The 25,664-nt window shown below is 31.7% G+C and overlaps 1 non-coding gene across 1 annotated transcript; it reads right to left on the bottom strand.

The window, feature by feature from the left end:
* Window positions 1-17,929: 17,929 nt before the first annotated feature.
* On the bottom strand, window positions 17,930-18,036 carry LOC115934374 (U6 spliceosomal RNA). The gene has a single exon (XR_004070187.1). It is a non-coding gene; the product is annotated as a U6 spliceosomal RNA (small nuclear RNA).
* Window positions 18,037-25,664: the final 7,628 nt, after the last annotated feature.

Here is a 25,664-nt window from a genome sequence, read left to right as displayed (position 1 = left end):
TAGCCCCATTGCAGGGTGTTGGTCTCAGTTCAGCTCCTGGGGGGGGTCAGGTCTCAGTTGGCTCTCCTTAACTAGTAGGAAGAGTCTTGGTTTGGGAGATTTCTTTCCAATCAGGAAGATTTTGGGGAGATTTCTTAGATGGAAAATAGGAGGATAGTTTGGAAGGGATACTTTTGGAGTTTTTGGTTAGAAATCTGATTTGGAAGGCCTTCTGTCCGTCTCATCTTAGTGTGTGTTTGTATATGTGGAAGGAATCTCAGAAGAAATTGCTGATGAAAGTCCAGCAGACCTAACTCAGAGAACCCTCCCTATTTATCCAGTAACATTTGGTAAGCCCTGAAGAAAGCTCAACAGGCCTGTCTCTGGGTGACTATCCACTCTTTGCCTTGGCTAGAGACTGCCCCCCTCCCCGCCCCACCGCAATTGTGAATTACAGTCTGGTGGTCATTTTTCCCCACCTGGAGTGGATCAAAGAAAACAGGGACCAACCAGAGAAAGTTTGAGCTATGCCAGCTTGATATTAGGTGCTGAACAAGGTGACTCGTGTCTGTTTTATTATGTATATTTTGCTGAGATGGAAAATGTTAATCTGGTTTCCAATGAAGCCCATTGGGCAACATCTTGCAAAATTGAAAATCTTTTGCCTATGGTTCCATAAAACAGAAAAGGTTGATTTTTCTTTTGTAAAGTGGTTTGAACTCCTCAGCTATGGCACAGTGATCAGGGTCATCAAAGCCACTCCATTCTTCTGGAAGCTGCAGAGAAAGGGAACTCAGAAACCTGGCATGCCAGCCAAAAGGGTAAGAAATTCTTACCAGTCAAGTTTCTGATCTCTCTCTCTCTCTGTGTGTATGTTTGTGTGAATGCTAAATGTCTCTATTTGTCTTCTCTGCAAGGGTTTGATTAATATAAAAAGATTTGTGAGATTAGTCTTAGGCTGTAGCAAATCTGATGTACTTTGTACTAAGAATTTGTCTTTCTGTGTTGTTCTGTAATGGAGAGAGGGGTGTCACAGGATAGAACGTGGGTTTTGGATCCCTATAATTCTGCTTTTCAAGCCAGACCATCAGGCTAGTCAGTTACAAACTTTGCTACTGGTCCCTGAAACTTCTATTTATTTGAGTTAAAGTCTGTCTTGTTTTGTGTTCTTAAGAGCTTAATCTTGTGACCACATGGGGATACTTTCTGTTGGTTTCCACCATCCAGAGGACAAGAATTTGGAGGTTCATGTCATAGTTAGCATTAAAAATTATCTTGAGCAGTTAAGAGCCTTTGCAAGCTTGAAATTGACTGCTCTAGACTTCTTCTGGGAAGAGCAATTGAAACTGCTCAGTGCTGTATAGCTCGGAAGCTAAGGCTTTGTCTTTTGACATGATGGCTGGGGTTCAATTCTTGGCTTCCAGACTGATTCCTTTCTGCTTTGTTATTTGTGTAACTTTGCCATTTATTAAGTTTTTTTTTTTTTTTCATTTTTCTCCCCATGGATAGCTTCTGATTTCCTGTCTTGGATTTTCATTTCTCTAAACTACCCTTGGGGAGATTCTAAATCTTGTTAAAAATAAATAAATAAAGATAAAGAAACTGCTTACCATCTCTTTGAGACACATTATGTGTCAATGATTAAGTTATAACCCTAGTTAAAACTTATTAAGTTCATGCAGGAAATTACCTGTGGTAGAATTCAAAAGCCAGAAATATTGGCTGCCCTGACTAGAGTCTGTAATAAGATATTTAAAATTTTTTTTTTTTAAGAAAAAAGGAGCTCTATGGTTAAAATCAGCTCAGTTAAAAAATGGATAATCAAGCTAAATGTATTTCAGAGGGCTTTATCTTTTTCCTTTTGCAGAATTTTGTTTTTCTTAAAAAAGCTTTTTTTTTCCTTCTCAGTAGACTGAATTGCTCTTCTCCATTGTGTCTTCTTGCCACTCTTGATGCCCACATGAGAGAACTTAAGATAAATTTTAACATCCTGGGACTCCTGGAGAAAAGCAGAGGAGGCACCTCAAACCCCATTATGGGAAAACTCTGTTTTCCTCACAGAAGCCTAGGAATTGAAAGATAATAGATTCTTCTCAAATTGTAAGGCTCTGTTCTGTTTTTCATTCTGTTTCCTGACATTTTTGACTTTTCTGGGTATCAGAAATTACTTCATCTTATGAGAGAAACTTGGTGTGTAATAACTAACTAGGGAATATACTTCTTGGGATGTTTAGTGGTAGTTATGAGGGGATACTCAGTTCTTTGATGTTTCTATTAGAGAATCATGCTCCTGGCCACCTGGAAGATATGAAAACATCCCCAACCTCCACTGAGAGATGAGAGTTCTCTGGGGGATAGTCTTGATTACAAAATGGGCTGATTGGCTTTGGGTAGCCTTGCAACAAGATGCACAGTAGAAGCACTGCACTATCTTCTCCTGTAGTATTTCCCTCTTTTAGGGGGATCCAGGGCCCAGTATAAAATGTCACCCTTAATTTTGAGGATCTGTCTTTGCCTTCCAGCTGTGCCTACTTATTAGGCCCTACAAACTCCATGCTTTCCTGGTCCTGTTCCTCCAAGGGCTCCATCCTGAAGCAGTAATTTAATTAAAAGACTGCCAAATGAAAAATCTTATAAGTGCTGGATCTTCCATTTGTCTGTGTATTTATATGTGCTGTGTGTGGGATGTTTATATAAAAAGAGCTCTGATTAATTGGCTTAGAAAAATAAGTGCTTAAATCAAATATTTTGTCAGAAAAATAGAAACTTTAGTGCCATTGTGTCCATATGACTGTAGTAAACTTTTGGAAATAAAGACAGTTTTAAAGAGTATTAATAAAATAAAATGTTTTCAAAATGTAGACATTTGGTCTAAATTAAGGTGAGATATCTGATTTTCTAAATGCTTTAAAGTCATAATCTCATTTCTTGACTTGAAAATGGTTCAATTTACCTACTTTGGGACATTGTATTCTAGATAAGCCCTGATAACTTGTGGAGTTAGCCATCCCCCACCTAGTTATGCTGCAAGGAGCAGATCTTATCTTCACTTCTGTCTTATGTCCTAGGCTCCACACCTAATACATAATTGAAATTGCTTACTTATCAGGTTTTTTAACAAAAATAAAAGTTGTTGAGGTACATTGTAACATATAATTGAGACTACTGGAGAAATAGTTTTACATACAATGTTTGTATGGAAAGTAGAATGCATTTTTGATCACAGATTATAAGAAAGCATGGAAATATGGCTTTTGTTAAAGGGAGTGCAATATTGTCTAGTACAGAGGGTTTTAAAGATTGTCTTAACCTGAAAAAAGAATGGAACAAAACTGAAGGTTTCAGCAAGATGAAAAGGATTTGTGAAGGGTTAGTCTTGTAAAGAAAGTTCTGTGGGCATAAGCAAGTTGGCTAAGATTTGAAGGGAATTATTTAATCATTTTCCTTATATTGAATCTTAAAATGAAAGCACACTAATGCAGGGCCAGAATCTGGGCCCACATGTTCAAACAACAGGGTTTTCTTAGAAAATTCATCTGCTGTTTAAAAAAAAAATTGTAAAAGGTTTTAAGTTTATGAAAATCTTACCTCATGGTCAAACTGACTAAAACTGGATAGATTTATAAAATATAATTTGAAAACTAGCTTAAGCATTAAAGATGCAGCAATGCAAACATGAAATTTGGTTTTCTCTTTTAAAAAAGGTTTGTATATAATATTAAAAGATAATGAAAAGGTTTTGTTTGCCCTTTTGGTAAACAGCAGGGGAAAAAAAGGAGGAGAGAAAAGAGATGTATTCAGTTGGCCTCATGCTAACCTCATTGGGTCTTATTTGGAAAGCTAATTCTCTTCAAGAGTAAATATTTTTACCTTTAAAAATTTTGAGTTACCACTTTGGATAAATGAATAACCTGTGATTCTATTTGGTGATATCCAGTGTTTTAAGCCTTTGATATTTGACAAACTTTCCAAAATCAAATTATAAAGTATGTCATTTTCTGACCTAACTGATCCTTTAGACATTAGGTCCCTTGAAGTCCAAAAATGATGTGTTTGGTTTTTTGGTATAAAAATTATGTAAGAAGCATTATCAAATATGAAATGATGTTTGGCTTTCTTTGGGCTATATTTGTGTAAACGTGCTGGTATATGTCCCAAAATTATGTAAAACTCCTATAATTCTGATATAACCTAGTATATGTTATCAGTAGTAATTATAATTGCTATATTAAATTATTGTGTGCTACAGAGGTTACAAATTTCATTGTCAATTGTGTCTACATATGGATATTCAAAAATAAAAAAAAGCTTCCCTGTTTAGATGCTTAAAGTCATGTTTTTAAATAATGAGGGTGTCAAATAAGAAATTGTTTTGGAAATTTTTAAAGAATTATAACTGACCACTATTTAAAATGATACATATCAAAACCAAATAATAATTCAAATGCAAAAGTTTATTGAAAATTTAAACACATTTACAGATATTAGAGAAAAGCTAGAAATCAAAGACCTGTGTTTAATATAAGAAGTTAGAAAAGAAAGAAATATCATTTCAACGTATTTTAGAAGTGTGGGTAAAAATGAGCCAGAAAATTATGAAATTGACAATAAAGAGAGCATCAAATGAAGTGAAACATCATTCTCTAAAAAGTATAATATAATACATTTTTCACCCAAAGTACATTAAAAAGAGAGGAGGACCTATAAGTAATACTAGAATTGAAACAGGGGCATATCTATAGAGTCAGTACAGTTTTAAAAGTAAGTTCGATGATTAAATTTTCAACTGTTTGAGAACAATATAAACAAACATGAAATAAACACAAGTTCTCAAACAAATTTATTACCTAAATTAACCCAAAGAGAAAAAAGTTTGAATAGCCTTTTATAGGCTTATAGTTATATAGTTAGAAATATATTTACAAAGTTTATGGATATCAAGTTTTATAGGAACCTATTGTAAAAATGTATATCTTTACAATTGTTCCTAGTTCCTGGTAAGTTTTCAAAATACTTGTAATACCTGGGTGATAAAAATGCCTTTATTATGTTAATTAGGTACCTTAAGATGAACTCTTCGATACCTTCATCATCAGGGATGAACACAAGAAAGACCAATCATGTTATTACATGGTTGGAACTTTGGGCCATCCCAACCTTCAGGGCTGAAGCTTTGATTCAATCATGTGGTCAATAATTATGTTAAGCATACCTATCTAGTGAAAATTTCATAAAAACTCTGAACACTGAGGCTCAGTAGACCCTTCTGGTTGGCAAACACACTGATGTGCTGGGTGATGACTTACCTGGATTTTATGAGGCTAGGACATAGAAGCTCCACTTCCACCTTCTGAAAGCCTTCCCCGTATGTCTCTTCATGTGGTGTTCCTAGTATGTATCCTTTATAATAAAACTACAGTTATAAGTATGTGCTTTTGTCAGATTCCACAAGTCATTCTATCAAATTGCCAAACCTAAGCAGATTGTGATAAGCTCCAAATTTATGGTTGGTCAGTCAGTAGTACAGATGATCTCCAAGACTTGTGACTGGTGTTTGAAGTAATGGCAGTCTTATGAAGAACTTTACTCTTAACTTGGTAGGGTCTGCAGTAGCTCTGTACAGTTAGTGTCAAAATTGAGTTTAATTGTAATATACCCAATTGTCTTATTAATGTTAATAGGACTATTCAACATCAATCCTCTGATATCAGAGGATTCTATAGTTCATAAAATTGTTCAGAGAATTAACAAAAAAATCCATATCTCAACTTTCTTCTATGGCTTAAGAAATTGTGATTTTAAAATTTAAGTGACTTGCCTCAAATCAAATTCTTAGTAGGGCATGAGCTTGAAATAGTATCAGGCTCTTGAAGTTCTAAACTCAAGTGCAAAACCTTTTTACTACACTCAGCTAATAACATCAAAGTATAAATTAGTAAGTTACAAAGAATTTAAAACGTTAGTAAATGCAAGTAAAGTCTTTGAAAACTTTTATTTAACAATATCATAAGACTTGGAATTATTAAACTAATGTTGGCTATGGTGAGATTTACATAGAACATTCATATTATATCTACATGTGAGTAGATAACTATTGAAATAATTGCTACAAAATTGTTCCAATTATAATTTTTAGTTTAATGTATTATTTACTATTCCTATGTAGCCATCTTTGCAGTAATCCAAAACCAAATATGATATCAGTAAGGCCTTATTTATCCATAAGGAAAAGAGATGAACTTGACTTCAATTTTTGAGATTTTATGAATAACCGAGGACAAAATGAAATTATATGATCTCAGAGAAGAGGCATCGAACATATTCTTCCATAAAGGATTGGAAAAGGAAGATAATAATTTATGACTACATGTAAGTTATATTGAGGCAAGGGAAGAAAAATTTCCAAAGCAAATTCATTGCAGTAGAACATTTATATGCAAGAAGAAATGTATATTCTGATTTAAATATTTTTAACTTTGGTGTTTCTGTACTTTTTAAACCTATTTGTGTTTTTAACAGTTAAATGATAATCTGGTTTCTTTACTTCTTCCTGCTACTTTCATTTTGTAAAAAAGATTAGAGATGGAGCTGGATTCAAAATTAAAATGGTCAGTGTATTATATACTTATTAAAATACAGCTTTTGATTTAAATCCTGACTACTATTGATTATTCAATATCATTATATTGGAATAAAAATGAAATGGACAGTGAGAATGGAAAATGCACATACTTAATATAATGGAAAACGTAAAAACAGGTTGAATGAATTATTGTTTGTCTTGTGATGGGACATAATATTTAATCTATAATGCAACACAGATAATCAGACGGTGCACTTAAACAGAAGCTTTTTGCTAAAAAAGATGACATAATATAATTATAGTTTCAGTTAAAAAAAGAGGCTGATGTTTATTCCTGGATGTGTTTATCTGAAATATTAGGGACAGTAAGTCAGTAAAATGAAGATAGTTTAGGTTCTTAGAGCAATATATATACGTATATGTGTGTGTGTGTGTGTGTGTCACGTATATATACACACACACATATACGTATATATACACGTATATATACGTGTCATGTATGTAAACGTGACACACACACACATATACATATATACACGTTTATATACACGTGTATATACACGTGTACATGTATACGTGTATATATACGTGTATATATGTCTGTATATATATCTATACACACACGTACATTATACACACACAAACACACACACACACACAGGCACACACACACACCCTTATACCAGAAAAACCGTTAGGGGAAAATAAATGTCTAAACTAAGCAAATTTAGCTCATTTAATATTTTGTTGTATTATTGAACAGTCATTAGTATTTAACTTGTAAGTGATTGAAATTATTAAAAATCTTTGATATTTCGTAGAATTTACAGAGTTTCTTGGTTTTCTATAACACGTATTCTAGTTTTACATTTAACAAATTAATTTTATCAATTAATTCTAAGACAGTCTTTAGTGAACTGAGCCTTTTGGATAAATAATAAATAAATAATAATATAATTCATTATCTGTCATACTGTCTATAATAGTTAGGGATGCATCCTTTTTCTGAAAGCTTGACTGGCCGCAAGCCCCTCTTGTGAGTATATACAGTAAAAATAAGAGTTTAAAAAGTGAGATAATTCTAAAATCACTGTAAAGTTGGACTCCACCAAAAAGATAAATCTTTCACAAAAATAAAAAAAAAACACATAGATTATAGTTTGAGGATTGTTCACTCCAAGAGTAAAAACATATTTTTGTATATCTTCAGGAAATGGCCAATTTAAAATTTAATCTCCAAAAAAGTATTTTAAAAAATTGGAAATTTTCACCCCCTTTTAAAAGTATCTTAAGTATGAATTGAGCAAGTATCATAAAATAACAAATATAATATTGTAATGAATTCTGGAAAACAATATAACAAAATATAGTGGCAGTATTTTTATATATTCAAATTCTAAAAATGTATTTATTTATTAATTCATTCACCTAAAAAAATATTTGAGGAGCCTGACCTATCTCCCTGATTCTTTTAAGAGATAAGAATAATGTCTTAGTCCATTTGTGCTGCTACAACAAAATATCTGAGACTAGGAAACTTATAAAGAACATACATTTATTTTTTCACAGTTCTAGAGGCTGGGAAGTTCAGGATTAAACCATGGGCAGGTTTGGTGTCCTATCCTCCAAATGGGAGAAATGCTGTGTCCTCACTTGGCCAAAGGCAGAAGAGGGAGAGAGCAAGCTTCCAGAATGCTGCAGGAAGCTTCTTTTTTTAGGACCTTTATCCATTTTAGGAAAGGAGGAGTCCACATTGCCTAATAACCTCTCAAAAACACTACCTCCTAATACTATCACATTGGCAACACCTGAATTCAGGAGGGGACACATTCAAATCATGGCAGAGAGATAAGTACAATCAGTCTCTACTGGGAAATTCAGACAAGAAAATCAAAAATTAAAGCACAGTGTATTAGTACTCTGATTATATTTATCTATAGGGTTCTACAAAAGCCTGGTGTTGGGTACAACATTCAGTCTCAATAAGTCAGGGAAGGCCAGGATTCAAAAGCAATAGGAAATGTTTGTATTATCCCAGGTAGAAAGAAAGTGGTTTTTCAGATATGTTAAAAGCAAGAAAACATTTAAAATAATGATAAGTAACTACTGTAAGTTACTAATGTTAAGTAGTTAGACAAGGCTAATGATGTAAAAAATATGTTAGATGGTTAAGGCATAGTTCAAGGTCTAGTGTGCCATGCTAAAAAAATTCAATAGACAATAAATAGCAATCAAATGATTTGAATAGAGTAATACATGCATGATTGAATTTTTATTACAAGTACAGTTTGAAAACAGTGTGGATAATAAAATTAAGAAGACAAATCACAAATTCTGGACAGAGATGAGAAAGAAAAAAATATTTAAGAGGCGATTTCTACTAGGATGCTTAATTTACTGTGTGAGAAAATGCACTAAGACAAAGCTAAGAGCAGAAATTGGTAAAATAGAAAACTTATGCAATATAATGTATAAATTTATAAAGTTTAACTTTTTGAAAACTAATAAAATTGATTAAAGACGCAACGAATATACTATATATAAAAAGAAAGAACAGATAATTAGTATCATGAGTAAAAGGGGAGATTTTTCATATATTAAAAAGAATACAGTACAGTATATCTGCTGACAAACTTCACACTTGATAAACAACATATTTATCAAATCTTGGATAAACATGATCTGTCACAAGTGTCACAAGAACATACAGAAAATGTGATATGTAGGTAGTATCCTATAACTTAAAAAGAAGTTGAAATTGAAGTCTATAGGATACCAGTGGAGTTATTGTCTTTCCTTAAAAAGTTAAGCAAGGAAAAAAACAGTATTCTTATCTACTTATCCAGAAAAATAAAGAAAATATTTCTGAAAATGTTTTATGAGGCCAGTATAACATAGTTTCTAAAATATGGCAGACAGCACAAAATATAATGTAACATCACAAATCTCAATGGAAATTCTCATAAAAGAGTATCAAAACATCTAACAATAATCTAGTAATGTAGAAAAGAATAATGCATTGTAACCAACTTGAGTTTATTCCAGAAATGTGTGTTGTATTTTATTTAAAATAATTTAATTCAACAAATTAGAAGAACAAGGTAAACAGTAATGTTCAATTTGCTTTATAAAGAAAATTAATTTATAACATTCAACATCCATTTGATAAAGGATACCTACCGAAAATCTTACACTAAAAAACATATTCATGTCAAAAATTGTAAAAGCTTTTCCAGTGGACTAGGATGGCCAGTGTCAACATTTCTATTCAATTTTGACCTGGAGGTCATAGATAGTGTAAAAAGGCAAGGAAAAAGTATATGCTGATTGGTAGGAAGAATTAAAACTGTCATTATTTCCAGACTACATTTTCTTACATGTAGAAAATCTCAGTGCCTCTATGGGTAATTAAAATATTTCAAAAGGAAAGTGAGCACATTGCAGGATACAAGACCAACACAGACAATTCAATTACAGATGCTCCTGAAATTATGATGGCATTTCGTCCTGAAAAAGCCATTGTTAAGTAAAAAAGTCTTAAGTTAAAAATGCATTAAATACACCTAACCTGCAGAAGATTAGACTGTCCTCCCTTAATCAAGCTCAGAACACTTACGTTAGCCTATGTTGGAACAAAGCCTGTTTTATAATATAATGTTGCATATCTCATGTAATTTATTGAATACTCTACTGAAAGTGAAAAACAGAATGGTTATATGGGTACTCAAAGTACAGTGTTGACTATGTATTGCTTCTGTACCATTATAAAGTTGAAAAATTGTAAGTCAAACTTTCATAAGTTGGGGACCACCTGTACATGTATACATATCAGTAACAAATTCAAACTTAAAAATAGATATGACCTTAAAATCAGAAAACATCAACTATCCCAGAAAAACTTAGCAAAATATGTGAGTTGTCTATGCAGAAGTCCACCGACCATCAGTGTGATAAATTAAATTATTTTATTCCAAATAAATTAAAGTATTAAGTTGAATTATATAAAATATTTTAATGCATCATAAAATGTTGAATATCAATAATTTATTTTAATATTCAATGTTGTAAAGGCATCAAATCTTTCCAAATTGATCTATTAATTGAAAATAATTCAATAAAAATATCAATAATATGGTTGCATAAATTGATAAGTCTATTATTTTTAAATAGAAACAACCAAAGACAAAAAGAGAAATGTAAAACAAAACATTGATGTGCTTACATTACTAGAGCTCAAGACATATTATAAATTATTGTTATTAAAATATTATAATATTGACATAAACAACTAGATCATAGGAAGTTCCAAAATAAAAATAATTTACACAAGCATATTTGTTTTATAACAATCATTACATCGAAGAGAAAAGAAGATATTTTCAATAATGTTGCTGAGTCTTTTGAGTTTCCATGAGCGTGAAAACAGAAAACAAATTACACTTTCTCTTTTTTATGGTATAATAAACACAAACCAATTTCATATAGTCCGAAGACCTGAATGTGAAAATTAAAATTATAAAGGTTCTGGAAGATAACATGTGAGAATATTTTTATGACTTTAACGAAATAAAATATTTCTTTAAAACAAAACTCTAAAGGCAAGCTATAAACAAAAAATGATAAATTGACCTACATTAAAATGAAGAATTTTTGTTCATTTGTAAATATTAATGCAAGAATGAAAAGGGAAGGGTAAGCCATGGAGAGTGAGTCCATAATTGTAATACTTATACTCAAGAAAGGGCTACATGTTTACACAAAAATAACTACAAGAAAATAAGAAGACAAAAATTTCAATAGAAAAGTGGTTGACAGACTTGAAATAGCACTTCATAAATGATATGTAATATATGAAGACATGAAAAGGGGCACAATTGCATTAGTTATCAGAGAATTGTAAATTAAAATGAGTGTGAGACACTAATACCTGTTCCCCTGAGAATTAGGGAAATTATGAATACAAAGTAACATGAAACAATAACAGCTATCATCAGCTTATGTGAGTGACAATTGTTTAAAAACTCACTTGGGAAAATGTGTAGCAAGTTTACTACTCAAGGTGATATAGTATAGCAACCTTATTGTCTGGTCTATATCACAAATATGCACATATGTACCAAAATTTTATGTATAATAATGTGCTTAGTAGAATTATTTTTAGTTGCCCCAAATAAAAACAACCAAATCATGCATCACTATTATAACTAAATTTTAGCAAATTCTTAAAATACAATACTGCATGAGAAAGATTAAACTTTATCTACATGTAACCAGAGTGTTTTATAAGACCTAAGATTATTTTGATGGTAAGATGTAACACAGTAACACTGGTATAGATGAAAGGCAGATCTTTTGTTAATTACAACTCTGAATTTGAGAAGGCTACAGGGCAGAGCCTCTCAGAGGTTGCACTGGGGGTCAGAGTGACAGTAAACTGGAGCTGAGCTGTAGGAACAGCTCATGTACCTCAAATGGCTAGGGCTAGCTGGGTTTGGTGGGGTCCCTGTGGATTATCTAATAGAAATAATTTCATTGGGCTCTGGGGCTTTGGTTTGTCCTTAGTTGTCTGCAACCTGGCCCTGGGATGATTACAGTGCATGCATTCCCAGAGTTAGAGAATCTAATACAGGAAGCAGTTAGAGTGTGGACTTCATCAGGGGCTCAAGAAGGGGAAAGGGCTGCTCTCTAGCCAGGGGTTCAAATCAGGGTCAAGACAGCTTAATTACAAAACAAACTATATTGCACATATGAATTACCAAGATATAATGTTTAGTTTAATTAAAAAAAAAGCTGAAGGAAATATACTGTACAATTTAATTTACATAAAAATAAATTTTAAGGCAACGTTTTATGTATCTGTTTAGAAGTCAAAATAGTAATTTCCATTGGAGAGTAGTGATACTGATAGGGAATGAGTATGAGCTGGATTTGGGGGATCTGGTACAACGTACAACTCTTTGTTCATCTGTGTAATGGTTCACTTTTCACAATTTATTAAGCTGTACAGTTACACACTTCTGTGTGTTAGGCTTTTCCCTACAGAAAACTTATATGTATATGCATTTGTATAGTCAGTCAAACAAGTTAAATAAACTGTTTAAAAGGCTGACTTTAACTCAAATAAATATGTTATGCCATCAAATAAAGAATATACAGGGAAATCCAATTCATTCATTTTATGAGAAGTGATTTCTTCAGGAGAGCTGCTAATTTGTTATCTCTCCAAAATAGAATTTATTATAATTAATTAGACAAAGAGCATAACAAAAAGGGCAATCCACAGAAGAATTTGTTTTTCCCATCAGTTTTGTATTAGATAAAATGCATTTATGTTTCTTGTAAAATGGCCACAATAATTATTGCAGAAAACAGTACTAGAAGAGAGAATTAGCTAGAAACCAGAAACAGAGAGCAAATTAACTGAAGAAGTCATAATAACACTCGGAAAAAAATACTTTAATGACTCACAACTAAATGGCAATACTCAATAATAAGCATCCTTTTGTCTAAATGCTATATTAACGGTAACATTAATCTCATTTCATCCTGAAAGTGGCTCAGGAAAAAATTTTTAAAGATGGGATCAAACTGTAATCTCTATGGATGACTACATGAGGTAATTCTTGAAGATACGGAGAACAGTGATTCATGAGGTGTCTTGTTGAGCACTCCTCCAGTAGAAAGTAAGACGTTATATTCTATTTGACCTTGGACTATACAGACTGCCTGTTTTCCATCACAAGAATTAATAATAATCCTTTTCCCTCTCAAAAGTATTCCTGTGTGGACTAAAATTATATGATTACTCCCCAAACAACAAATTACCTATGAATTTCTCTGTTCTTCGAGTATTAGCAATAAAGTGCTTTTAATATTCAAGAGTCCTTACTATTAATTTCATCTGGGTATCAACCCATAAAACTCTAACTGGTTAGAATACGCCAGATTTCATGACTTACCACTATTACTAGAAATCTATGGCAACTAAAAGATCAGTTGATGTTCCAAATTTCCTAGTGGTAATTTTCAAATTTATTTTCTACTCATACAATGTTCAGAACTTAACACATTGAGTAACTAATTATGTTGAGTTTGAAGTTATGACAAATTGTTTACTGCTTGGTATTATTCAGAAAATGAATACATATAAATTTTTATGTTCTTTAGAACTCCTAAACTGCAAATCCTTGTTTCCGAGTTAACATTTTATTGGGAGGCAGTAGTTATATCCCTGTAAGTCGTGAGTATTATTTTCTAGTTTTATATAAAGTAAATATGTATCTAATAATCTTCCAATCAGGTTTGTGGCTAGACAAGAAAAAGTCTTTGAATTTGTAATTTGCCAGATGGTTTGGAACGAATATTAATTTTAGTATCTAATGTAGATATTATAATTTGCAAAGACATCTCAGAATACAATTAAAAATAATTACTTTCTCATTTACAAAACGATCATAAAATATTTTAGTGTATGTATAATTGAATGCCTAGTTATAACTCTATATTAGGAGATAAGCCTTTTGCAGCTTTGTGTTTTAGCTATATTTTCCAGCAATTTACATATTTGATATTACTTATAATAGAAACATTTCTTATGGAAGCATTAAAATTTTTAATCTTAATGTGTAATTAGTAAGTAGAACATATTTTTAAAAGTCTTATGATTTAAATATTTTGGGAGAAACTGCTATGGATATTTTTTAATTGAAGTAGAGAATACACTAAAGAAAAAGTGACTTTATTACCTTTATCCATTTGATTACAAAAATAATCAAATAGCACTTTCTTTAGTTGACCATTTCTTTACATGTCATGTCATTGAGTATTCTTTGTTCCTGTGTCCTCAAATAAAATCTTTAATTATATAGTGATATGTATGAGTAGACTTTGACTTTCATACACATTAAAACATTGCAGTAACTATTTGGTTAGATAGTAAGAAGAAATAAAAAAGATATGTAGCATTATGTATTTCTTAAGAAAAATTCACAATTCTGCAGTTCAAATTTAAGGTGTCTGCAAAGTCTCTCTCATATATACAGTTCCCTTTTCATAGTGATTAACATATATACATGTGGTATATGCTACATATATTTTTATATATACTATATATATACACATCTATAGCTATACTAATATGGTATACTATATATGTATATATACATATATACACCTATAGAGAGAGAGAGATATAGGTATATATAATAATATATTTATACATATTATATATTATGTATCATATTATATATGTATAAATATATACATATTTATACATCATAACATTATATGTTATGTATTATGTATATGTATATGTACACATTATATATTATTATGTATCATTAAATATTATGTATGTATTATATATTATGATATATGATAAGTGATGTATTATATATAATTTGTTTCCTTTTTTCACACTCATGGAAACTCAAATGACTCAGCAACATTGAAAATATCTTCTTTTCTATGCAATGCCATGTTTGTCATAAACAGATATGCTCGAGTAAATTATTTTTATTTTTGCACTACCTATTGATCTAGTTGTTCATGTAAACTAGTTATATTTCATAGTGTTTACCATATATATGTATGGTATATATGTGGTATATACTATGTATGGTATATACTATATATGGTATATACTATGTATGGTATATACTATATATGGTATATACTATGTATGGTATATACTATATATGGTATATACTATGTATGGTATATACTATATATGGTATATACTATGTATGGTATATACTATATATGATATATATACTATATGTATGGTATATACTATATATGATATATATACTATATGTATGGTATATACTATATATGATATATATACTATGTGTATGGTATATACTATTTATGGCATATACTATATATGGTATATATAGGTATGGTATATACTATATACTATATATGGTATGTATACTATATATGGTATATACTATATATGGTATATATATATTGTATATACTATATATGGTATATATATTATATATACTATACTATGTATGCACCATATATACACTATATATATGGTAATATATATGTACATACTATATATAACATGGTAATATATATACACTATATATGTGTAAAATATATATACTATATATGTTATATATGCATGTATATACCATATGGTAATATGTATACCATGGTAATATATATGATAATATATACTGTACATATGATAATATATATTATATGTATGGTTATATATATATGGTAATCACTATGAAGAGGTAAATGTGATGCAGAGCATGAAACCTAGGTAAATTGAACAGTTGTCTTGAAAAAGGCTCGGTGTCTAATAAGTACCAACTGATTCTTCAAGCCTTTTAGTCTACAAAGAAAATTCATTAATGTTGTTTTTAATGCAAAAGATAACTTTCAAAAGAAAGGCTCTAAGTCAAGTGGAACTTGGATTAGTTTGTCTTCCAAATACTCATTTTTATTTGTAATAACTCAGAGTGAGAACTGATCTAAGCTAGCAGACATATTTTTATTAAAATGAGTAACTTTGATTCTTTTTTTAAAAAAATTCTTTCTTTTTATTTTATGTTCTGGGGTACATATGCAAGACATGCAAGTTTGTTACATAGGTAAACGTGTGCCATGGTGGATTGCTGCACCTATAAACCCATCTCTGAGGTATTGAGCTCTGCACATGCATTAGCTATTTATCCTGATGCTCTCCTTCGCCCTGCCTGCCCTCACCACTGACAGGACCCAGTGTGTGATGTTCCCCTTCCTGTGTCCATGTGTTCTCATTGCTCAGCTCCCACTTATAAGTGAGAAAAATGTTGGTTTGGTTTTCTGTTTCTGTGTTAGTTTGCTGAGGATAATGGCTTCCAGCTCCATTCATGTGCCTGCAAAAGACATTCATTTTTATGCTGCATAACATTCCATAGGTGTATATAAACCACATTTTCTATCATTGATGGGCATCATTGATGGGCATTTGGGTTGATTCTGTGTCTTTGCTATTGTGAATTGTGCTGCGATGAACATATGCATGCATGTTTGTTTATAATAAAATAATTTACATTTCTTTGGGTATTTACCCAGTAATGGGATTGCTGGGTCAAATGGTATTTCTGGTTCTAGGTCTTTGAGAAATCACCACACTGTCTTACACAATGGTTGAACTAATTTACATTCCCATTGACAATGTAAATGTGTTCATGTTTCTTCACAGCCTTGCCAGCATCTGTTGTTTCTTGACTTTTTAGTAATCACTATTCTGAATGGCATGACATGGTATGTCATTGTGGTTTTGATTTGCATTTCTCTAATCATCAGTGATGTTGAGCTTTTTTTCATATGTTTTTGGCCGCATAAACGTCCAACATTTGTAAAGTGCCTGTTCATGTCTTTTGCCCACTTCTTAATGGGATTTTTTTTCTTTTAAATTTGTTTAAGTTCCTTGTAGATTCTAGATAATAGACCTTGGTTAGATGGATAGATTGCAAAAATTTTCTTCCATTCTGTAGGTTGCCTGTTCACTCTGATGATAATTTCTTTTGCTGTGCTGAACCTCTTAAGTTTAATTAGATCCCATATGTCAATTTGTGCTTTTGTTACAATTGCTTTTGGTGTTTTCTTCATGAAATCTTTGCCTGTACTTATGTCCTGAATGGTATTGCCTCAATTTTTGTATATGGTTTTTATAGTTTTGGGTTTTATATTGAAGTCTTTAATCCATCTTGAGTTAATTTTTGTATAAGGTGTGAGGAAGGGGGTCTACTTTCAGTTTTCTGCATATAGCTAGCCAGTTTTCCCAACACCATTTATTAAATGAGGAATCCTTTTCCCATTGCTTGTTTTTGTCAGGTTTGTTGAAGATCAGATGGTTGTAGACGTGTGGTCTCATTTCTGAGTTCTCTTTTATTTCCATTGGTCTATGTGTCAGTTTTTGTACCAGTACTGTGTTGTTTTGGTTACTGTAGCTTTTTAGCATAGTTTGAAGTTGGGTAGCATGATGTCTCCAGCTTTGTTCTTTCTGCTTAGGATTTTCTTGGCTATACGGACCTTTTTTGGTTTCATATTAATATTAAATTAGATTTTTCTTATTCTGTGAAGAATGCCAATGGTAGTTTAATGGGAATAACATTGTATCTAATAGTTACATTGGGCAGTATGGCCATTTTCACTATATTGATTCTTCCTATCCATGAGCATGGAATGTTTTTCCATTTGTTTATGTCCTCTTTTATTTCCTTGAGCAGCGGTTTGTAGTTCTCTTTAAACAGGCCCTTCACTTCCCTTGTTGGCTATATTCCTAGGTATATTATTCTCTTTTTAGCAATTGTGAATGGGATTTCATTACAATTTAGCTCTCTGCTTCTCTATTGGTGTAAAAATATGGAATGCTTCATGAATTTGTGTGTCATCCTTGTGCAGGAACCATGCTAGTCTTCTCTGTATTGTTCTAATATTATTATATGTGCTGCCAAAGTGAGCACAACTTTGATTCTTTGTTCATCATTTCAATCTCTAAATTCGATTTGGGAAGAACAAATGTGAGGCTAATATTGGGGATAGGAGAAATTTTTCTAAGCATTCTAGGAATTTATTTGCACCAAATTGTGTAACAGAGGGCACAATATGGACAAGGGTTTTTTTTTTTAAACAAACTTTATGAGTTTTGCAAAAATGCTGGTACAGTGTATTTTTATGTAAATATAATTTTGTAAATAAATGTTTATTTTTGTAGCAAATAAAATATATAATTTTGAATAAATCACATAACTCTGTAATTACCATTCTACCAAATAAACCTTTTCAAATAGATGTAGAGAAATAATAAATAATATGTGATCATAGAGAAAAATCAATGAAACTGGAATATAATAGATTTATTTTGTTTAGCCATGAAAATTGTGATCTTACAGACTAGGTCCTCTCAAAGACTTGCTATTAGGGCTTTGTAAATTCTCATTCTTTTTCATTTTGGGCAAAGGGATTTATTCTGCTTAGGAGACTATTTAACTGCTGGATAGTATGGAAGTAAAGAATTTGGGTAAGGTAATCTAGGACATCATGCCTTGGAATTTGTTCCAGACTGTAGGCTTAAGAAGAAAGATGTTCATGTATGTATGATGTATCATAGTTTACTAGCATAAACAAAGAAAGAAAAGATTGAGAAATGACCTCCATGTATATTAAGCTCTGCTGTAACACTTGCTTATAAATACAAATTTATTCTGAGGCAATTGATACACTAATGAACAATTTTAGATTAATGCAAATTTCACATTTTCTTATGCATTATTTCATGTGTGGGAAACTGAATGTGGAAAATTGCTCACAACCAAATCAATTCACAGACACACATAGACACAAATACACACATCATACCTCTTACACACCTACCACTACCATTGTGTCACATGATCTTATAGTATAACATTCCATCACATTTCAGATTATCATCCATCCATCACTTCAGAATAACTCACAAGCTGCAATCCTTCCACAAGTAAACTTCAGGTATTTTCTATGTATTATGGATTTATTAAAAAATGGTCATATGTAAAATTCTGTGACTCTTAATTAGGATTCTGCATTTTAAAAATGTGTGTTACCAAGTTTTTAGCATCATTCCATAAGCCCTCTAGTTTTCTCTGTGCAGTCTTGCATAATAACACATATTTTGTGCTGTAGCAAAACTGACTGACTATAGCAAAACTGACTATAGCAAAGTACATACATGTGCTTTGCGTATAAAATAGCAAGAGATTCCAAACATTTTCACAACTCAACTCAAATGGAAGAATATTAATAAAATAAATTCAGGTTTCCAAAGTGGCAGCATAGAAGAAAACGCTCTTCTTTCTCCACAAAGAAAACCAAAACCAAATATACAGCATTGAGTTTATTACCAGAAATAGCCAAGGGCTCAAATATGAAGAAAGGGTAGTTTGTGGGGTCACAGAGAAGTGAAAATCTCTGAGCAGATGGTAAGCGAATTGGACTTGCACATCCATGATGCTTGTGCCCTCATTCTGCCCAGCACCAAGAGTGCAGAAAATTTCCCACCAACTCACTGTTTCTACACCGTAAAAGGTTAGATGAAGGTGAACAACCAGCTTCCCCATCATGTTCAGTTCCCTTGTAGGATATCTATATCTGCCTTAATCCACAGGAAGCAGTGTGAGTGCCTGAAGAGAGTTGTATCACTGAAGACAAGCAGAGAAAATGGTTGAAGATGGGACTACCATCCTCAGCCCTGGAAACAAAAATAAGAAAGTAAGCACATACATACATACATACATACCTACATACATACATACATACATAAAATAAAATAAATTCAGAAATTAAAGTCTTAACTAAAAATTCCCAGCAGAAACATGAAAATATTCATATCTATCTGTCTATGAATGATATGTGATATGTGACATTTGATATATAGGTATAAATATATAAGCTTATACATTTATATATGTATATGCTATTAACTTGGTTACATTCATCCATGCTTATAAGACTAGAAAGAAGCACTGATCTTTTTATACTAATCGCACACATACACACACAAAAAAACCTTAAAAAAATCTATGAACTTGTGATAACATACATGCTAATTAACAGTGATATTTTGAGCCAAATGTTGTAAGTAATAAAAACAATCATGCTTATAGACCAATGTAATAATTGAAGGTTTTAAAAATAGGACATAAGGCGCTGTTGTTTTAATGACATTTATAAGTCCAGCAGTCTTGATGACAAAAACTAAAACATTTATATAATTAATAGCATAATCAGAGGTTAATAAATTAATTCATAATCAGCCAGAGAATAAATATTTTCAGTTTTGCAAGCTGCATGGTCTGTGCCATAACTACTCAGTTCTGCTTTTGTAGCAAGAAAGCAATCATAGACAATATGTAAACAATTTGTCATGACAGTGTTCCAATTAAATTTTATTGATAGAAACAAGCAGCCTGACTGGACTTCAATTCATTGATGCCTGGTGCAAACCATAATCATTTAATTTATTACAAATATGATAATTACTAACATTTGAATTGATATTTGAAATTTAGAGAGTTGTATCACATAGTGTTTTAAATTTAAAACTTACGAAGTCTTCAGCAGATGTATACTATTATTAATTCTAGATGAAACATGGTATCTTGATCGGGTTGAATAATTTGATTAAATAACAAAAAATTATGTAGTTATGAATTAGAAACAAAAAAAATGATCATTTTAACTCACTCTTTATTATTCTAAATACTATGCTTAAAAAGCTATGTAGTTTACTGGAAAAGAAGACCTATTAGTACTTAGGGAAAATTATTCTAAATTTATGTTCTAAATCATATTTCTTAAATGGTGATTTAAGTAGAGGATATCGAATAACAAGTTAGATAAACAGCTAGTTAATATTATACTCACCTTTCATGGTTCAGGCATAAGATAGAAAGATTTATCTGATAAACTGTATAAGGTCATGGCAAGAATCACAATACAAAGCCAGGTATTTGAACAGCAAACATTTTTAAGCCCTATTAAAAAATATTTAAGAATAAAATACTCAAGGAAAGAATTGACTTAAACTTTTGACACAACGCTTGGGATATAATCCAACTAATAGAACCTAATGACTATAATCACTAAGTATAATAATGTGTAACTTTTTTGAAAATATATACTTGCAATACTGTTACAAATTATCAGAAAATGTAAGGTAGCTTTTTATTTTCTTGATGAAGCTAAATTTTAAATAAAAATAAAAGAATACCACATTATTGGATTGTTTGCTCTGACATTTCAATTGTGTTTGCTACATCATATTCAGAATATTGATGACTGGGGCTGTTGTCAAATGAATTACTCACCCGTAATCCATTACTATAAAAATGGCATGTAATAGATTTTTACTCAGGTACCTTTACCAGCCGATATTCTTTTAGAATCTCAAAAGTACATTGTAATATACAATTGAAATATATTTCATTATTAAGCTTGATTTTGAGATATATTCCATAAATTTTGGATCTCATATTGATATATTGAATAAACTGATACTTTCTTTCATAAATCTTATAACCATTTATATAATATAAAATTATTCCCCAGAATAAAAATAATCTTGTTGCTATTCAAATCTGTTTTCTTATAATTATGTTGAACATATTTTAAATTTCAAAATTGTGATATTTTATTCTTATAAAAAGATGTTATTGTTATGATTTTCTTTATAAACTTTGCTGCAGATTAAATATATAGGATGTTTCAAAATATATAAGAATATTACTCAATAAAAGATAGTTTCATTAACCTAAAGGTAATAAGATATATTTGCAAATATAAAAAATATAATATTTTATTTAATGTAGAACATTTCATCACATTGCCACTTCTATTAGATTTTGAAATTATTTCATTGAATTTTCATTTCCAAGTGTGACACTTTTAAGTTATAGGTAAATGTAAAAATACCGAAAATAAGAACATTTTTAAAACCCTTTAGAAATCTAATAATAAAGACGTTGTCTAGGATGCATCACAATATAATTTATTAATACATTTATTAATAGATCTATGCCTCTTAAAAATTATTGTCAGGTTTTTTTGTTTGTTTTTCCTCTTAAAGCAAGCCATCCAACAAGTGGACCACATGTAGCCCAGGGGAGCTTTGAATGCAGCCCAACACAAATTTGTAAACTTTCTAAAAACGTTATGAGATTTTTTTGATGTTTTCTTTTCTTTTCTTTTCTTTTTTTTTTTTTTTAGCTTATCAGCTATTGTTAGTGTTAGTGTATTTCATTTGTGACCCAAGACAATTTTTCTTCTTCCAACGTGGCCCAGGGAGGCCAAAAGATTGGACCCCTCTGTCTTAAAGAATTATTCTGCTCCATTTTATCAATTATTGAAGGCTATGTACATCATGTTGCCCTAGTATATTTTGGTTTCAGGAAGCATAGAACTATCTTGAACAGAGTAATGTGAGAAAATTTTCTGTTCTTGTTTCAGAGGTAGGAAAAGTTGGAGGACAAGAGTTCCATGTGAAGAGATATGAGGGTGGACTAGAGAGTGCACCATTCTCTCTTCCAATCAGTGATGGTGTCCTGCTCTAGCTAAGCAGGGAATGCGTGCAGGATTTTAGAATTTGAACCACCAGTGGCAAGTTAGGTTATCCTCAGAATTGTACATCTGGTATCCTCCCAGCTTTTATTATTTCTTTGTTAAGTACTAGCCTGATTTACATGGACTTTTGACAGTTTTGAAAGATATTTGCTTCTTCCCTGAAATCAAATTACCACTGCGTGAAAATATGACTTACAGAATGGAATTATGATGAGCAAGAAGGGCAGAAGAGAACTTAAAAACACAGAAGCAGCCAGAGGTGCTGTGCTCAAATAGTAGAGAAAGATGGCATAAAATTGGTAGAATGGGATTTTTTGGACTACAAATATTACTAGTGGGAAATTCCTGAAAATATTAAGGGAGGAATCCAAGGATAATATGTGAGTTTGCTATTTATCTGTGCTTAAAGAACCCAGAATTAGTGTGATTTTAACATTAAGGAGACTCTGACATTAATTTATAACTCAAAATTTTAATGTTGCTCAATTACTTATATTCCAAATTTCCACTGAAATATATAGTTAAATTTTATATTATTTTTATATATCTATTTTCTTAAAACCAAACATTTTTCTAAAATAGCTGTAACTGGAAATGCTCTTGCTCCTCACCAATATGCCTTTTCTTTTCTTCATGGGCACACAAGTTAGTACATGTTCCAGCTTCCATTGCTGTTGGATAGTCATATAACTCTGTGTTAGCTAGTGAGATGTTGATAGAAATAATTCATACCTTTTCCATGCACAAGCCATAAAATCATCTTTGGAATATCTGTCCTCTCCCTCGCCTACTGGCAGCCTTGTAGGTCAAGTGTTCTAGAGTGCTTAACTATACAGTAGAGGAGAGAGAGTGGCAGAACAAAAAATTAACGACTATCTTATTAACGTGATGATATTTTAGAAATTATTTGTCATTCAGGACTAGCCTTTCCCATATTATTGCCCATACAATAATAAATCATGTTTCTAAATTTTTTCAAACTTTTAAGCTTTTTCTATGTTGCAGTCCTAATCACAGAACACTTAATTCCAGTGTATAGTGAATTTGTCATTTTCCATGTACTTCAGTCAATCAGAAATAAAAAGGGCCTCCATATATTTAAAAAGAATCAAGGCAAGGAAATAAAGTGTGTGGTAATACCAAACAATGACCATTCTTATAGTTCAGTCTCATTTCATAATTTATTTTCTCTGGCAACAATATATTTTAAGGTCAGTGCTTAATGGGATAATATTACTTGGTCTCTTCATTTTAATACATGGACCCTAAAATATAAGATTGTGCTATATCCTCATCTCTGTTTATTGTTCCCTAATATTGCCTTGTCTTTGACTTTCTAAATGTGCTTTGCTCTCCCTCCAAAAAAAGATAACAAAAAACATAGGCATAGAACTCTCAAATCATTTATTGAGAAGGTGATTTTCAAGTGAGGGTTCTTCCTTCTCTTATGACTGGCTCAGGTTTTCTCACTCAGCAACACAGCCCATCCACAGTCTATGAAGAAACCATGTCCTGTGTGGATCGTGTCACTTCCCACTCCCTTTTCCTGAACCTGGTTCCCTTTAAGTCCTTTCTGTGCCCCTCTGGATGACTATCTCTCTTTTCATTCTCTTTTGTCTCATACTGATGGCCAGTGGAATTGGGTTTAGAAGTAGAGGGAAGGTGGGAAGAGACATTTGGGAAGACATTCCCAAATATCTCTTCCCAAATGAACATATGCACAGTGTTTAGCCCTTTCACTATATCCAAATTAATCAACTTCTGGGCACCAACTCTAAACTCTTATTCTGAATGTATCTCCCTAACTTTCTTATTGTGGGCTGCTGTCAGCCAAGCCCTGTGGGGGGCGGTGGGGAAACAAGAAAAATAAAATAAAATTTTCACATTATCCCCCCATGGATTCATTGATCCCTTGCAAAGAGCAGGACTGTTTTCTTCTTTCTTGGTGGTAATATGAGGATTGCATTACTAATCAGTGTTCTCTTATGTCGGGAATTGCCGAGGATATTTCTTCCAGGCATCTTCACCAGTCTTTTTCCAAGATGCATCTGCTAAACCTGCCCAAATGGTGAACCTCTGGATTGAACTCTTTGGAAGTGTGCTTACTTCTTTCTACAGATGTGGTTGTGATTCAGCCTTACCTGAAATAAAATAAATTTTTTGGTGGGGGGGACTACTGAGGAATTTCTGACTGCATATAATTCTTTATATGTCTCTTTCATTTCTTGATGAAGACAAGAGCCTGTTACTATTGGCACTGGAGAAATTGTTGCCAGAGAAATGACTTAATCTCTAGCTACTGACCCTTTCATAGTTTAGATGTTATTAAATACACTTTAACAACTCTAGTTCAATATTTAATTGCTCTAAAACTATAGCCTATCAAAAGAGCCTCCTTTTTAGTAATCAGACATTTTTTTTCCATATGAATTCTCTAACATGGTCCATTCTCTGCACTACAGTTTGCATAAATACACCTGTTGTCTGTTTTTTTAATTTTTTATTTATTTATTTATTTTTTGCTGTACTAGCTTGACTGTTTTCTATTAAGTTGCATTATGGTGAGCAATTACAGTGCCCAGATGGCTTTCAATCCAAATTGTATTATTTAGTTGAGTTTCCTGTCAGTTGGCAGTGTCTTTCATATCTCTTTGTAAAATATACTTAAACGTCATTGAGCAGCCATAACTCACCAGCATATAAAAAAAATTTGTGGAGTGTGTAATAAAATTACTGGCAGGTGTCTCCTGGTGGTGATATATACACATATTCAGAAACCCACATATTTATTTAATTTTCTTTTTTCTTCCCTGGGCATAGACAACTGAACATGTTTAATAAATTTATATTCAAACTCAGATTATGACAAAATATTCTCTGTAATAAGCAAGTTGATATCATTTTCCTTCATCTGAAGAAATCTATCAAGATAACTTTAACAAATTGTTTTCTACAACATGGGAAGACAAGGACAAATAAAAGACAAGGACAA

The sequence above is a fragment of the Gorilla gorilla genome, chromosome 3 (assembly GCF_029281585.2).
Source record: "Gorilla gorilla gorilla isolate KB3781 chromosome 3, NHGRI_mGorGor1-v2.1_pri, whole genome shotgun sequence".
In the NCBI taxonomy this organism is placed as follows: Eukaryota; Metazoa; Chordata; class Mammalia; order Primates; family Hominidae; genus Gorilla; species Gorilla gorilla.
This window is presented reverse-complemented; position numbering and strand designations above follow the sequence as displayed.